The sequence below is a fragment of the Stenella coeruleoalba genome, assembly GCF_951394435.1.
Source record: "Stenella coeruleoalba genome assembly, chromosome: X".
Classification (NCBI taxonomy): domain Eukaryota; kingdom Metazoa; phylum Chordata; class Mammalia; order Artiodactyla; family Delphinidae; genus Stenella; species Stenella coeruleoalba.
In genome coordinates, this window is record NC_137152.1 from 102,652,572 (window position 1) to 102,666,967 (window position 14,396).

Sequence of the window (14,396 nt, forward strand, 5' to 3'; positions counted from 1 at the left end):
TGCCCAGTAGTGGGATTGTGGGGTCATATGGTAGTTCTATTTTTCGTTTTTTAAAGAACACCCATACTGATCTCCATAGTGGCTGTATCAATTTACATTCCCACCAACAGTGCAAGAGGGTTCCCTTTTCTCCACACCCTCTCCAGCATTTATTATTTGTAGATTTTCTGATGATGCCCATTCTCACTGGTGTGAGGTGATACCTCATTGTGGTTTTGATTTGCATTTCTCTAATGGCATTAGTGATGTTGAGCAGCTTTTCATGTGCCTCTTGGCCATCTGTATGTCTTCTTTGGAGAAATGTCTATTTAGGTCTTCTGCCCATTTTTTGATTGGGTTGTTTGGTTTTTTTGATATTGAACTGCATGAGCTGTTTGTATATTTTGGAGATTAAGCCTTTGTCAGTTGCTTTGTTTGCAAATATTTTCTCCCATTCTGAGGGTTGTCTTTTCGTCTTGTTTATGGTTTCCTTTGCTGTGCAAAAGCTTTTAAGTTTAATTAGGTCCCTACAGAACTGCAGTAATCAAGACAGTATGGTACTGGCACCAAAACAGAAATATAGATCCATGGAATAGGATAGAAAGCCCAGAGATTACCCCATGCACCTATGGTCACCAAATCTATGACAAAGGAGGCCAGAATATACAATGGAGCAAAGACAGCCTCTTCAGTAAGTGGTGCTGGGAAAACTGGACAGCTACATGTAAAAGAATGAAATTAGAACACTCCCTAACACTATATACAAAAATAAACTCAAAATGGATTAAAGACCTAAATGTAAGGCCAGACACTATAAAACTCTTAGAGGAACACATAAGAACACTCTTTGACATAAACTGCAGCAACATCTTTTTTGACCCACCTTAACCACAACTTATTATGTTAAAACAAAATGAAAGAAAAGAACAACACAACAAGGGCCTGCTGCTTGAAGGGTTATCAGGCAAATGAACCCATTAGCCATATTAGAGAGCAAAACCATACACTCAAAATCTTCCCAGTATTCAATAATGAATACATCAAAATCCAATTCATATTAGGGGGTAATCTTCCAGGAGCACACAGCTTACCATTAAATACCCATTTGCTGGTGCGAAAACAAAAATAAACAAAAAAGACAAGCTCACCATGGCATTCTCTGGAATTGAAGATAGAGATGCCTCACCTTTGCATTCACCGCCAACACCCCAATCAGTCTTTTCATGGCTCTTCTCTCTCAGCCACCAAGATTGATCTCAGTCTAAGATACCCTATTGGCCAACTTATTTGGCCTGCAAGTACCTTTGGACTTAAATTTATCTTAATCTTTTTTCTCTTCTACCTGAATCAGTTGAATATACTTGAATTAGTAGTAAAATTCCTGAAAGGAGTCTCAGGATGTTCATAAAACCTGAGGCTACAGTGCTCTTTTCTACATTCTTCCATAATAATGTCCACCATCTTATTGCATATTAAGAGGTCTTTTCCCATAACTCCTGCTGGGTTGTCAAAAAAGTAATAAGCACTTCCTTGGAGTTCTCTACATTGTCAAAGATTTATTCTAAGACAATAAAACAATTTACCAAAAAAGAGTATACACGTTTACACTAATACCACCTAGAGGGTATGTTGTTTCAAACATTCTGTGACCCTTCTTCATTTCTCAAATTGTGAAGAATTCCATTCCTGGCACACCCCCTTAATGTCATCAAGTTATAGTTTAAACTTCTCTGGAAACACTCCTCATCCTCTATATCTAATAGTTGTGTCAACCACAGGTCATACTGTCTTCCCCTGCTGTCTATCATAGACCATCAATCTAAGATACAGAAATAGCTACCAGCCTGTCTGTGCTTGCCTGGGTCTCTAAATCAATCTCAACATCTTGGAAAAAGATTTGACTTTTCTATCAAGGACTGATCTGAATTTCTTAAAACAAACAGACAAAAAAAACCCAAAATTATTTGTCAGAATATGAGTGATCACAAATGCTTATGGTCTGCCTTCTTCTGAAGAAAGGAATTGGCCTGAGAAATGTAGGTGATACTATAAAATCCCAGACTTCTACATGGAATATCTACTCTCAAATGGTGCAGCTCAGAGCTCCAGTTCTACTGCCAATGTGAGGGTTCTTTTTTACCATATCCCCCTTACTATGAGAGGTAATACAAGCACCTTTATTGTTTTGGGTGGGTCCATTTTGTCTTCTGGCAGCATGCTGATAAGAGTTTGGTGACCAGGGTGGGAGGTACTCCTGGCACACTTCTAGGGTATCATTTGGTTCAGAATTAGCCAGGAAGTGTGCCAAAGTTCACAGATAGTACAAGAGCTACCACAAATTTAACCAATGTGATAAGTTCTTCTGTTTTGTCACATAAGGTGTCTAAGCTATCTTTATCTAACCTTGAAGCCAGGATTGGGAGGAGCTGTTGTCTAACAGGGATGTTGTTTGAAGATAGATACACTTATCACCCTCCAGTACACAATGATGCTGTTTCTGATACCTGCCAGTGACTGCGGCAGAGAGGGAAGCAGGCCCCTTTGCTTCCTCTTCCAAATACTCAGACCCTTGGTAAAAAGAAAGATTATATTCAAACTATACAGAGAAAAGGGGATGGAAATGTGGGTATTATACATCTAGTGTAGCCACCTCTTCCCTTTGTATCAGGCGAAAATGCTTGAGACCTTACTGCCTGGATATTAGGGGTATCCCACATGGCCACCGTCTCCTTCCTCATGTTAGCCCTTTGTCTTTTTTCCTGTAGTCCCTGTCTTTTTAAAACATTTTTATTGGAGTATAGTTGATTTACAATGTTGTGTTAGTTTCTGCTGTACAGCGAAGTGAATCAGTTATACATATACCTATATCCACCTTTTAGACCCTTTTCCCATATAGGCCATTACAGAGTATGGAGTAGAGTTCCCTGTGCTATACAGTAGGTCCTTACTAGTTATCTATTTTATATATCCAGAGAAAACCATAATTCGAAAACATGCATGCACCCCAATGCTCATTGCAGCACTATTTACAATAGCCAGGACAAGAAAGCAACCTAAATGCCCATCAACAGATGAATGGATAAAGATGTGGTGCATATATACAATGGAATACTACTCAGCCATAAAAAAGAACTAAATAATGCCATTTGCAGCAACATGGATGGACCTAGAGATTGTCATACAGTAGTCCCCATCTTGATGAATGTCTTCTTTGAAAAAGTCCCTTCTCCTGCCTTTTTTCCCCAGGATATGCTACTTCTTCCTCAAGAAACAAGTCCCAAGTTTCTTTATATGTCTTCTAGAATGCACACTTTCAGATATCTACTGTGAGTCAAAAGTATATTCTCCTCAACAAGGTTTCTGCTGCTAGCTAGATGAAAGGAGTAAACCATGGGAGTAAGAGAAGTTCTCACATTTCAGATTGCAATTTGCATCTCCCCAAGTACCTAAAAATTTAGACACATTTCACATTATGAGGATTAATTTCTTGCCAAAATCCCTCAACAGCTCTATATCAGAGGCACATAATCTGGTCAATATAACATTAAGCCTATAATGCTGGAGGAATACCTTCCTTCCTCACGACGCAGGGCTACATTACAAAGCCATATTCCATTAGCTTCACCCTGAAGGATGCTGAGTCCAAAATTCTCTTCCCTAATTTCTGGATCTCTTCTTTCCTCCTTAGAAGTTATTAAAAGTGTCCTGCCATCAACAGAAAGTTATAAACCCCTTGCCAAGTGTAACTTTATTTAACATTTCATCCAAAGCCTTCTATGATCTTCCATCACTCTGGTTTATATTCCCTGTGTTCCAGAAACTGGGATGGCCTTTATTTTCCCCAATACCATCTTTGCTTTCCTGTTTCTGCTACTTTGATCATGCCATTTTTGCTACGCAAACGACACTTTCTATCCCATTCTGTGTCCAAAAAACTTTACTTACTTTTCTGGTTCCACTTCTCACATTATTTTTCCATGAAGCATTCCTTGATCTGCCCTTAAGTACCAACTACCTCTAACTACTTAGCTTCAATAGCACTATGTACTTCCTTTATTCATCTTATATGATCTTTATTGTAGCAATTTCTTGATAAAAAATTTAAATTGTATTTATTTCAGTATTTAGCAGAGTAGGTACTTGGGGACATAACCAGTTCTCTATAAACATTTTCTGATTGAACAAATAAATACACCAATACTTTATAACAGAAAGGTAAATGGAATGACTCTTGAGAGTGTCCAGAGGTTGTTTGAAGTCCTAATGTTTACTTATTTGAAGGCACGTGAAGTGCGGTCAATATACGTACACACAGGCTCAAATGTGTGCATGCTTGTGCGTGCGTGCACACACACACACACACACACACACACACACACACACACACACAGAGGAACCACCACTTTACCAACCTATGTCTAGCCTCTTTTCAAAAAGATGTTCTACCAGTATACTCCCAGATAGGCCTCACTCCACTGGGTTTATATCTTTTGCTATGACAATGCTGTATAGTATAACAGACCTGGGTTTTAGATTAAGAATGAACTGAGAGTGAATTCTGACTCAATTTCTAGCTGCATGAAATTGAGCAAGACATTTAACTTCTCTGAGCCTTATCTTCCACAATTGTAAAAATGGAGAAAGCGGTATTATTTTGAAGCTTACATGAGATAGTATACATAAGACATCTGGCATGGTGGCTGTCAAATTATAAACATTCAATAAATGTAATTTCCCTTCCCACTTTGGAATCATGTTTTGGGTATTTTCATATATAAATACTTGCGATTGTTCCCTACCGATTTCCTATATGTTCATTTTCTCCTTCCCAACTAGACTGTGATCTCAATGTAAAAACATTGTTTATTTTCTTTTTTCTCTTTCTCTACATTAGATTTAATATTGTTACATACACAGTAGACACTTAAGAAATGTTTATTAAAGTTACACATTCAAGAACTCATCAGGTAAATATACTAAAAATAATCGAATGTATACTTTAAACGGGTGAACTTTATGATGTGTAGATTCTAACTCAAAAAAGTTCTTTAAGAATAAAAATAACTTGTCCTACACTGATATATGACCCTCCTATGAGAAAGGAGGCTGAGACAGATATCAAAATTTTGTGGTAGACATTTCTACTGTTTACTAATACCTGATTATTATCTACTTCCAGGTGTGTGGGGAGATTCCACTTCCCTTCTCTCTTGAAGTTAGGCAGAGCCATTTGACTCTCACTGGCTGATAAAATGTGAGAGGAAGTGACATATATCACTTCAGTCTGGAAATAGTTAATTGCTGGTTCTTATCTCTCCAGTGCTTCTTCCCCTTCTAAGGCAGTTGAGGAAGAAATGTCATGTAGATGTAGCAGTGCCAAAAGATTGAAGCAGTCAGGACTGTTAACTATGAAGGATGGCTGCCCTGGAGAGTCACACATAACTGCAACAGACTTGGAGGAAGCAAAAAAATCACCATTTGTCATGATAAACTGTTTAGCAGAATTCTAAACTGGCTCTCAATAATCTTGCTCCCTAGTGTACATGCCCTGTTTAATCCTGTCCCTGGAGTGTGAGAGGACCTATGACTATGACGGGATAGTCACTACTTTGATTAGTTGCCTTATATGGCAAAGGTGATGGGATAGTTACATTTATTACATTACACAGACACCCCAATAGCAGTCTGGAGTGAAATTTTCCTACTGGCATTGAGGAAACAAGATACTATGTTGTTAGAGGGCCACATGCTAGGACCTGAAGGTAACCTCTAGGAGTTCAGAGTACTAACTGGCAGCCAGTAAGAAAATTGAGACCTCAGATTAACAATGCTAGGAACTGAATTCAGCCAACGATTTGAATGAGCCTGGAAAATGATTTCAAGTCTCAGATGAGATCACAGACACAGCTGACACCTTGATTTCAACCTGGTGAGACCCTGGTGAAACCAGCTACATTATACCAGAACTTCGGATCCATAGAAACAGTGAGATAATAAATGGGAATTGTTTAAATCTCCAAGTTTGGGGTAATTTGTTTGCAGGGATAGAAAACTAATATATAAGCCATTTAGATTTTGGTGCTGCTTGTTTCTTTGGCATCACCTACCCTATCTTGACTGACATAACATTCCAAGCAGATATTTTAAAGACTCTGCCCTTAAGAAGAACATGAAAGAAGAGCCTTTCTTATTGGCTAGACGTCCATTTGTAAATAAGGGTGGTCTGCTGAATTTTAAAGTCTAATGTTTAAGAATTTCCATGCTACTTGTTCACTTTGCATTTTACTGCATCATGACAATGGAACAATCATAAAAATAATCTAAATGGAATATTCTAAGTGGAATGATTTTCATCAGTAAAGCAAATGAGCATTCTTGAAATACTATGGTATATTGAATATTTTTGCATTTACATATTGAACCAAATATCATTATGCTTTCTCTTTAAGCTAACAGGACTAGTACTATTATATTTTGACTCCTGGAGGAGTTGATCATAATTTTATGCAAAAGAAATTCTATAATAAAACTCTTCCTAGTAAGTAAACACATAATCTTGCATTCAATGACTCTGAAGTACAAATCATTGAATGCAAATGTTATTAAGATGAAAAAGGTACTGACTTTATAATCTCTACAAAGAATGTACACTATAACATCATTAGGGCATGGCTTAATTATTATAAAAATTTAGATAAATTCGGGCTTCCCTGGTGGCTCGGTGGTTGAGAGTCTGCCTGCCGATGCAGGGGACACGGGTTCGTGTCCCGGTCCAGGAAGATCCCACATGCCGTGGAGCAGCTAGGCCCGTGAGCCATGGCCGCTGAGCCTGCGCGTCCGGAGCCTGTGCTCCGCAACGGGAGAGGCCACAACAGTGAGAGGCCCGCGTACCACAAAAAAAAAAAAAAAAAAAAAAAAAAAAAAATTAGATAAATTAGAGGAATAACTGCTCAGAATAATTGAAAAACCATCACAGCACTACATATGAAGTAAAACCTGCATTATAAAGTACTATTCTACCTCATAGCCAGGTTTTCATATTAAAGAATGGTCAACTGCATTCACTGTAAGATTAATGGGCTCCCTGAAGTCTTCCCACTCCAATGATGTTCCTCACCCACCTGCACCCAGATGCCCATATCTACTATTAGAGAAGAATTTACTCACACCGTACTCCTCGTCTTCTGCTACGGGGCAAAAATCTTTGGGAGGGATGTCACTTTAATTCTCATTATACATTTATATTTTTAGTATAAATGCTTTAGCATGTCCTTTCTAGGAAACATATTTTAATAAGAAAATAAATAAATATTCTTGAGTCCTATAGGAAAGTACCAATATGTTGAGAACGTGAGGTGAGAGAAACACTGGACGGAAAGGAAGGATCAGAAAAGGGAAGTCGTGGTTTCCAGAAAAAAAAAAAAAAAACTTCAATAATTTAAAATTTTTCCTATGTTTGGCACAATTTCACTGCATTTCAAAATGTACTTTTTAAGGTTAGGTTAGAAATGAAACAAAGAAATGAGTACTGGAAATATGTTTCAGGATTGTACAGAGCAAGGGTAGTTAACTGGTGTCCTTGGATGAATTTTCAGAGTAGGTAAACCTCCGGAAATTGTATGCAAATTTTTGCAGGTATGTGCATTTTGGGGGGAGAGAATCCATAGCTTTGAACAGATTCATAAATAGGTTCATGACCCAAATGATGATAAGAACCACTGGCATACAGAATTAAATGTTTCTTATATAAGCAGCTAAAGGTTGCAAGAGTAAAAAGTATCCCACAGCCCATGTGTGATGTTACCCACATCACTGAGGGCCCACTGCTTATCTGTCACAAGCCAGCATCTTAACCTATTACTGGGTGCTATTTTCGACTTGCCATATTAACTGAAAACAAAGGCAAAGAGAAAAGGTAGCTGAGAAAGAGCTTCTTTTCCATTCTACAAAGAGTCTCAAACGGCAAAATAAATGTTTCTCTAATAAAGGGTCAACGACATGGATAAGTGCTGTCTTTCATGAGATGAATATAAGAAATCACCAAAAGAAAAAAGGGGAAATATTTACATATCAGTTACATAAGGAAGACAAAATAAAAACTTTCCTGAAAATTTGATTTTTTTAAAAACTGTTTGCATAAAGTCTTGATATGAAGCCATGGCATATCTCACCCAAAACTAATAAATGTCAGTTGAATTTTTTTAATCATGTTTTTAATACACCAGGAGAGCTCACTAAATGAAGGAAAATATACTTTTAATTAAATTAAATGCATGTGGAAAAATAATTCAAAACGTAATGAGGGGTTTAAAATATGCACTTGGATTTGTTCATTTGCATGTAAAAGAAAATTTAAAGTAACAGTCACTGAAACAAGATAGAAATTTCTTTCTTTCTCTTGTAAACCAAATCTGGAGGTTAGTAGTTCAGGGATGGTTAGGCTGTCTCTACGTTTTCAAGTACCTAGGCCCTTTTCTATCTGGTTGCTCTGCCATGTGTGACTTCCATTACCACCTCATCTAGAGCTGTAGACACCATGTTTGTATTCTGTCGTAGAGGAGGAAGGAAATGCTGAAGAAAAGCACTTACCTCCACGTCCCATTTAAAGACTTGTGAAAAATCACATTATTAGTTAATGTATACACTAAATTCATGTGTTGAAGTCCTAAGCCCAGGACCTCAGAATGTGACCTTATTTGGAAATAGGGTATTTGCAGATGTATTAGTTAAGATGAGGTCCTTAACGTACCCCTAATTCAAAATGGCCAGTGTCCTCATATAAAGGGGAAATTTGGACAAGAGACTTACATGCACACAGGGAGAACGTGGTCCTCTATAAGCCAAGGAGAGAGATTTGGAACAGATACTTCTCCTGCTTTCCTCAAAAGGAACGAACCTAAAAAAAAATAAATAAATAAAAATAAATAAAATAAAATTTAAAAAAAGGAACGAACCCTGCTAACACTTTGACTTTGGGCTTCTAGCCTCTAGAACTGTGAGACAGAAAATTTCTATTGTTTGAGCTACTCAGTTTGTGGCACTTTGTAATGGCAGCCCTAACAAACTAGCAAATTACACAAAACCCTTCTGCTTACATCATATAGGTAGATGAAACCCAGTCCCATGGCCAAATCTAGCTTCAAGGAGGCTGAGAAATGGAGTCTTTAGTCCGGACTGCTATGTGTCCAGCTAAAATTGTGGGACAGTGTTACTGAAGAGAAGAATGGCTTTTGGGGAGACAAGAAAGCAGTGTTTGACACAAAGTGAAAAGGGAAAGTCTCAAGTCCCTGCCCTAGATCCTCTAGAGAGAATGCAAACACAGTGTAATTTTTTGTGTGTACACCTCCAGATATATATATATTTTTGCACAGTTGTTTGAAAGTGTCCCAAGTGATTCTAACATGTGCCCCCACTCCTTATTTGAACACTATTGATCAAAATCATGTTTTACAGTGGAGTTAATAAAACCTATCTATGTACCTTCTAGGGTTAGTAAAACTCATTGATCATTTAGCACATAAGATATTTAGCACAGCCTCTGACATATGTCTTAAATTCATGTTATTGGCTGCTATAAAACAGGCAGGCTTATACACCTATATTTTCTTTATCATCTGACTTAAATGGTATTTCCTCTATAAAGTGTTCCTTTACTCTTCCAGGCAGAATTAATCACTCTTTTCTGTTCCCATTGAACTTTTTTCTACTTGTACATCTTCATAAGTCATGTGAAGTTGCTATTTTCTCAATCTCTCAGTATAGATTAGGGAAACTAACAGATCACTAGTAAGCATGAGGGAAATGGGATGTTAATCCAATCCATTCAACAAAAAATTATATGCCATTTAGACTAAATATTATGTATGGTAATTACTCACTGAGGTAGACAGAATTTGGGCCCCCATGATCTCCACTGCCTGGTGCTACTCCCCTGAATATGGTAAGTTACATGGGAAAAGGGACTTTGCAGACGTAATTATTACTAATCATCTGACTTTAACATAGGTAGATTATCCTGAGTCCATTATTATCAGTATGGGTCCAATATAATCACATTAGGCCTTAAAAACAGAAAAGAAAAGTAGAAGGGGAACTCAGAGAGATTCCAGGAATGAGAAAGACTCAACACATCATTGCTGGTTTGCAGATGGAACTTGAAAGCAAGATTCTTTTTCAGAGCTTGCAGATAAAAGCCCAATCTGGTTGACTACCTTGACTTTGGCCTTGTAAGACCCTAAGGAGGCAACCCAGCTTAGCCACACTGTGCCTGTACTTCTGAACCACAGAAATTATGAGGAAAAAAAGGATGTTGTTTAAAGCTTTTAAATTTGTGGCAATTTGCCATGGCAGCAAAAGATAACTAGTACATCTATTTACTTGTATCCTGCACTAAATTAGGAGTTACTAAAATGTTGCTATTCATTTTTACCACCCCACCCCAAACCAAACCACAGCATATGGCATACATTACTAGCAGTCACTAGTAGTAGTCAATATATTAGTGGCTAGCATTTATTCAGCATTTTCTGTGCCAGATATTACACTTCTTACACATAAGAACACATTTTTAATCCTCACATTATGAAGTAGGTAAATTTCTAGCCCCATTTTACAGAGAAGGAAACTGAGGTTTAAGTAACGAAGGCGAAGTCAAACAGCTAGTAAGTGGCAGTGCCAGAATTTTGAATCCAGGAAGTTTAGTTCCAGAATCTGTGCAACACTGAGAACCACTATGCTGCATGGTCTATTGAATAAACACTCAATAAAAGTATATTAAATCATTTGTTGAATTAGCTTCAAGGAAACTACTTCCTCCTTTAGGAGGAAGGTCAGGTATTCAAAATAAAGGTCTGTTTAGGCAAGTGTTTTGAGCAGTGTCTCAAATTTGCTCCAGGCTCCTTACCTAGATATTTGGATTGAGTAGGCTTGGGATGGGACTGGGAAGTCTGCATCTTTAAAGCCCCAGGTGCTTTTTATGATAAGGCCAGGCTGGGAAATACTTGGTTTATATCATCCAAGTACTGATTTGGTTTTAATATTCATCTAAACAAATTAACAAAGTAAAGAAGGCCGATGGTGAAGTTGAAGACTTTATTGCTCCTTGTAGGTTCCCCCTAAATAAGAGAAAAAGTCATGGAAGCTATGATTTTTGAAGTACTGCTGTTTATCAATAAAGACCATCATAACCAAAGTAATATTAAGTATCGATTCAGAAATACGTTGGTGACTTCCAAACATTCATATGATCTTAAAATGTAAGGCTTTCTAGTCTTTTGAGTTAAAAAAAGGTCATGATAAAGGGATAAGTATCAGACTCAGGTTTCCTTACAGTTATTTAAATCGCTGTTGACAATTTACGTGACTTGTTATTAAAGTAAAGGGGCCTTTTAAACAGTGCTAAGGTATATTTATGTATATTGTACACTGAATATTTTATCACAAGCTTTCAATGAATTGTTTTATTGTACTGAATTTATCATAACAAGTTATTTATTACATGTTCTCTTATTCTTGTTGTTACCCTGCTCAGTGAAAAATAATTTATATTTTCATGACATTTACTTGTTGATAGTAGTTTTTATAACCTTGCATTTTGGTTCTACTATTCATTCTTATCCATGATGATTTGTGATTTAAAGATTTTACAACAGCCTTCTGAGTTTTATGCATAGTGAATCATAATACTGGCAAACTGTCTCCTTGTGTATGAGGTCAATAGTAGAATGAAAATATGTTATTATTACAATATTTTAGAATTAAATTATAAATGATGAAAAGTACAGACAAATCTTAATTCAGTAAGGAATACATGTATACCTATTCATTTGACGTAAATTATCTTTTCATTGTTTCATAGCCATGAGGACAGAAACCCAGTATTCAGATGACAAATTATGATGGATTATGCTCAGTAAATTTTGTTCCTATTCATTTGGCTGTGTCTCATGAACCAAATAAAACTGTCTAAATTGAGAAAATCCAACTGGAATGCTCTATTTTGGGAGAACTTATATTAATAATTATAGCCTGAAAGATATACACTATACTGAAGTGTTCCCTCAGCCAACAAGGGAAGATTACATTATGCCCAGCCCATAGTCTGTACTAAATCTATTTTATTTGTATTCTAATTCTATGAATAATATATGTATGGTCTATAATAAATATCTACTAGGCAGACTTTCGATTCCTCAAAACACTTCATTCCCTCACATTGTTGGATAACAATTTATCAAACTACACTCTTAGACATTCTCCCACTTTCTTCCTAAATTAAATCTTAATGTTACCTGCAACTGCCAGATGTCCTTCATTCTGAAAAATGTAGCAGAGGAGTTGGAGATTTTTTGAAGTGCCTAGCCAAGCCCCAATGAACCTACTTCTTACTGCAAGGTGAGTGGGGAGGATTGGGGGAGAAGGCCAATTCAGTAGATAAAGGACTCTGGTGCCCCCTTCAGGCTTTCCCTGTATGCACTAAAATGTGCCATCAATTAGTGCTCTGTTTAAGGATCTACTCCTGTAGAGGAAGATCAACTGTATGGGCTTCAATTTTTGTGCTTTTTTTGTTGTTGTTTCTTGAGGCCTATCTGGAGTTACTTAGCTGCTGAGGGATGTTTGCTATCATCACATACTCCGATATAAAAGTTTAAAAATAAACAAATTAATTTTAAAAAGTTGTTGATTCTGCTATCTCTCTCTTCTCCCTTCTCATTGCTCAGTCTATCAACCTCTTCTAATACACCTTCTCATTAGCTGCAGCTTCATATATACTACAGTATCAGCTGTCATAAAGCAGCCAACAAAAATAATTATCAGCAAACATACTTTTAAGAATAATGCTAAGTCAATTGGCTGTTCCATGACGGCTTGAAAGAGGTGTTTTGGATCAAGTTCATGACGTTTTTCAGTGCTCAGTGGATTGTTTTGTTTATTCTGATTCCTGGGAAACACATAGCTGAAATGTGAAAACTCATAAATGGAAGTGTTAACTCATTAGATTTGGGCCATTAATATAATAAGTCAACAACAGAATCTTAATATTATAGGTTTCTTGCCATTCCAATGTCCCAGGTATAAAAAAGTTAATAATCACTGCTTCCACTGCTAATACCACAAAGCAAACTGCAATAATAAGCTATTGTTGCTTCCAGAGCATAAAATTAAACAATGCTGAGGAAGTAATCCACACATATATAAAACAGTATACTTATATTTTACACAATAATAGCAATTACCTAAGGCATGAATCAGCACCAAGGTATAGGTTTTTACTCTCTCTTCCTTGATATGGGTTCTTTGAGGATGAAAATGCACTTATTCAACTTTCCATTCTTTCATTTCCAGCCTCACACAGTGCATTTTCTCTAATATACTAGACATCAGTGAATATTTGTTAAATGACTATCTAGATTATCCATACCTTGTAATTTAGCTATGTAATCAGTTACTGAACTGTTCAGAAGATGATATTTTCTTTGAAGACAGGCCTTGTCTAATTCATCTTTATTTTTCTTAAGACCTCACACAGTTTGTTGAACATGCCTGCATCCAATAAAACATTCTTGAATTGAACTGAATGACACTGAGAAAGGTATTAATGTGACCAAGGCAATTTGTCCCATCTTTGAGCCATGCAGTTTGGATTCACACACACTGTATTCATGGGCTGGTTCTCTAAACATTATTTATGTCAACGTCCTGGAAAAAGTGTGCTATTGATTTTAAAAGGAATGGGTGAGAAAATGTTCATGGTTTAAAGCAGTGTTTTTCAAACCGTGCTCAGGAAAACCTAGGGTTATGCAGAGTGTCCTTGAGAAGGAAAATTAAACCAGAAAGTAACCCTTCCTGGAAAGATCTGCTTTTATCTCTTGAACATAATACACTTACAAGATTTTATTTCTATAAAGTGTTCCTGAGAGTTAAAAAAAGTTGGAAACCACTGGTCTAGACGGACTTATCCCTATGATTGTTAAAATAACAAAATAACTGGAAATAAAACCCTCTGAAGAATAAACAGAATAGACTAGAGTTTGCCATCTAACACTAAGGTGCATAGCAACACAAAGGGGGAGACTTTTACTTGATTTTTTGGGGTTCCCTCACTATGAGAAGTATTTCATTCAGCTTTTACCAGACAGATGAGGAAAATGAAAGTGTAGATTTCTTTTTTCCTTCAGTTTATTGAGATATAATTGACACATAGCACTGTTTAAGTTTAAGACGTACAGCAGAATGATTTGACTCTATATATTGTAAAAAGATCATCACAATAAGTCTAGTTAACATGCATCATTTCATATAGACACACAAAAAAAGAAAAAAACGTTTTTTTCCTTGTCAAGAGAGCTATTAGGATTTACTCTTTTAATTTTCAAATATACCATACAGCAGTGTTAACTATAGTCATCTTGTTGTAC

At 36.7% G+C, this 14,396-nt stretch overlaps 1 long non-coding RNA gene across 1 annotated transcript in view; it reads right to left on the reverse strand.

The window, feature by feature from the left end:
- The window catches only part of LOC307180392, a 155,126-nt gene that overhangs the window by 39,095 nt on the left and 101,635 nt on the right, over nt 1-14,396 (reverse strand). The window contains exon 2 of the long non-coding RNA XR_013825727.1: nt 8,788-8,875. This is a non-coding gene — a long non-coding RNA (uncharacterized lncRNA). The remainder of the gene's footprint in view (nt 1-8,787; nt 8,876-14,396) is intronic.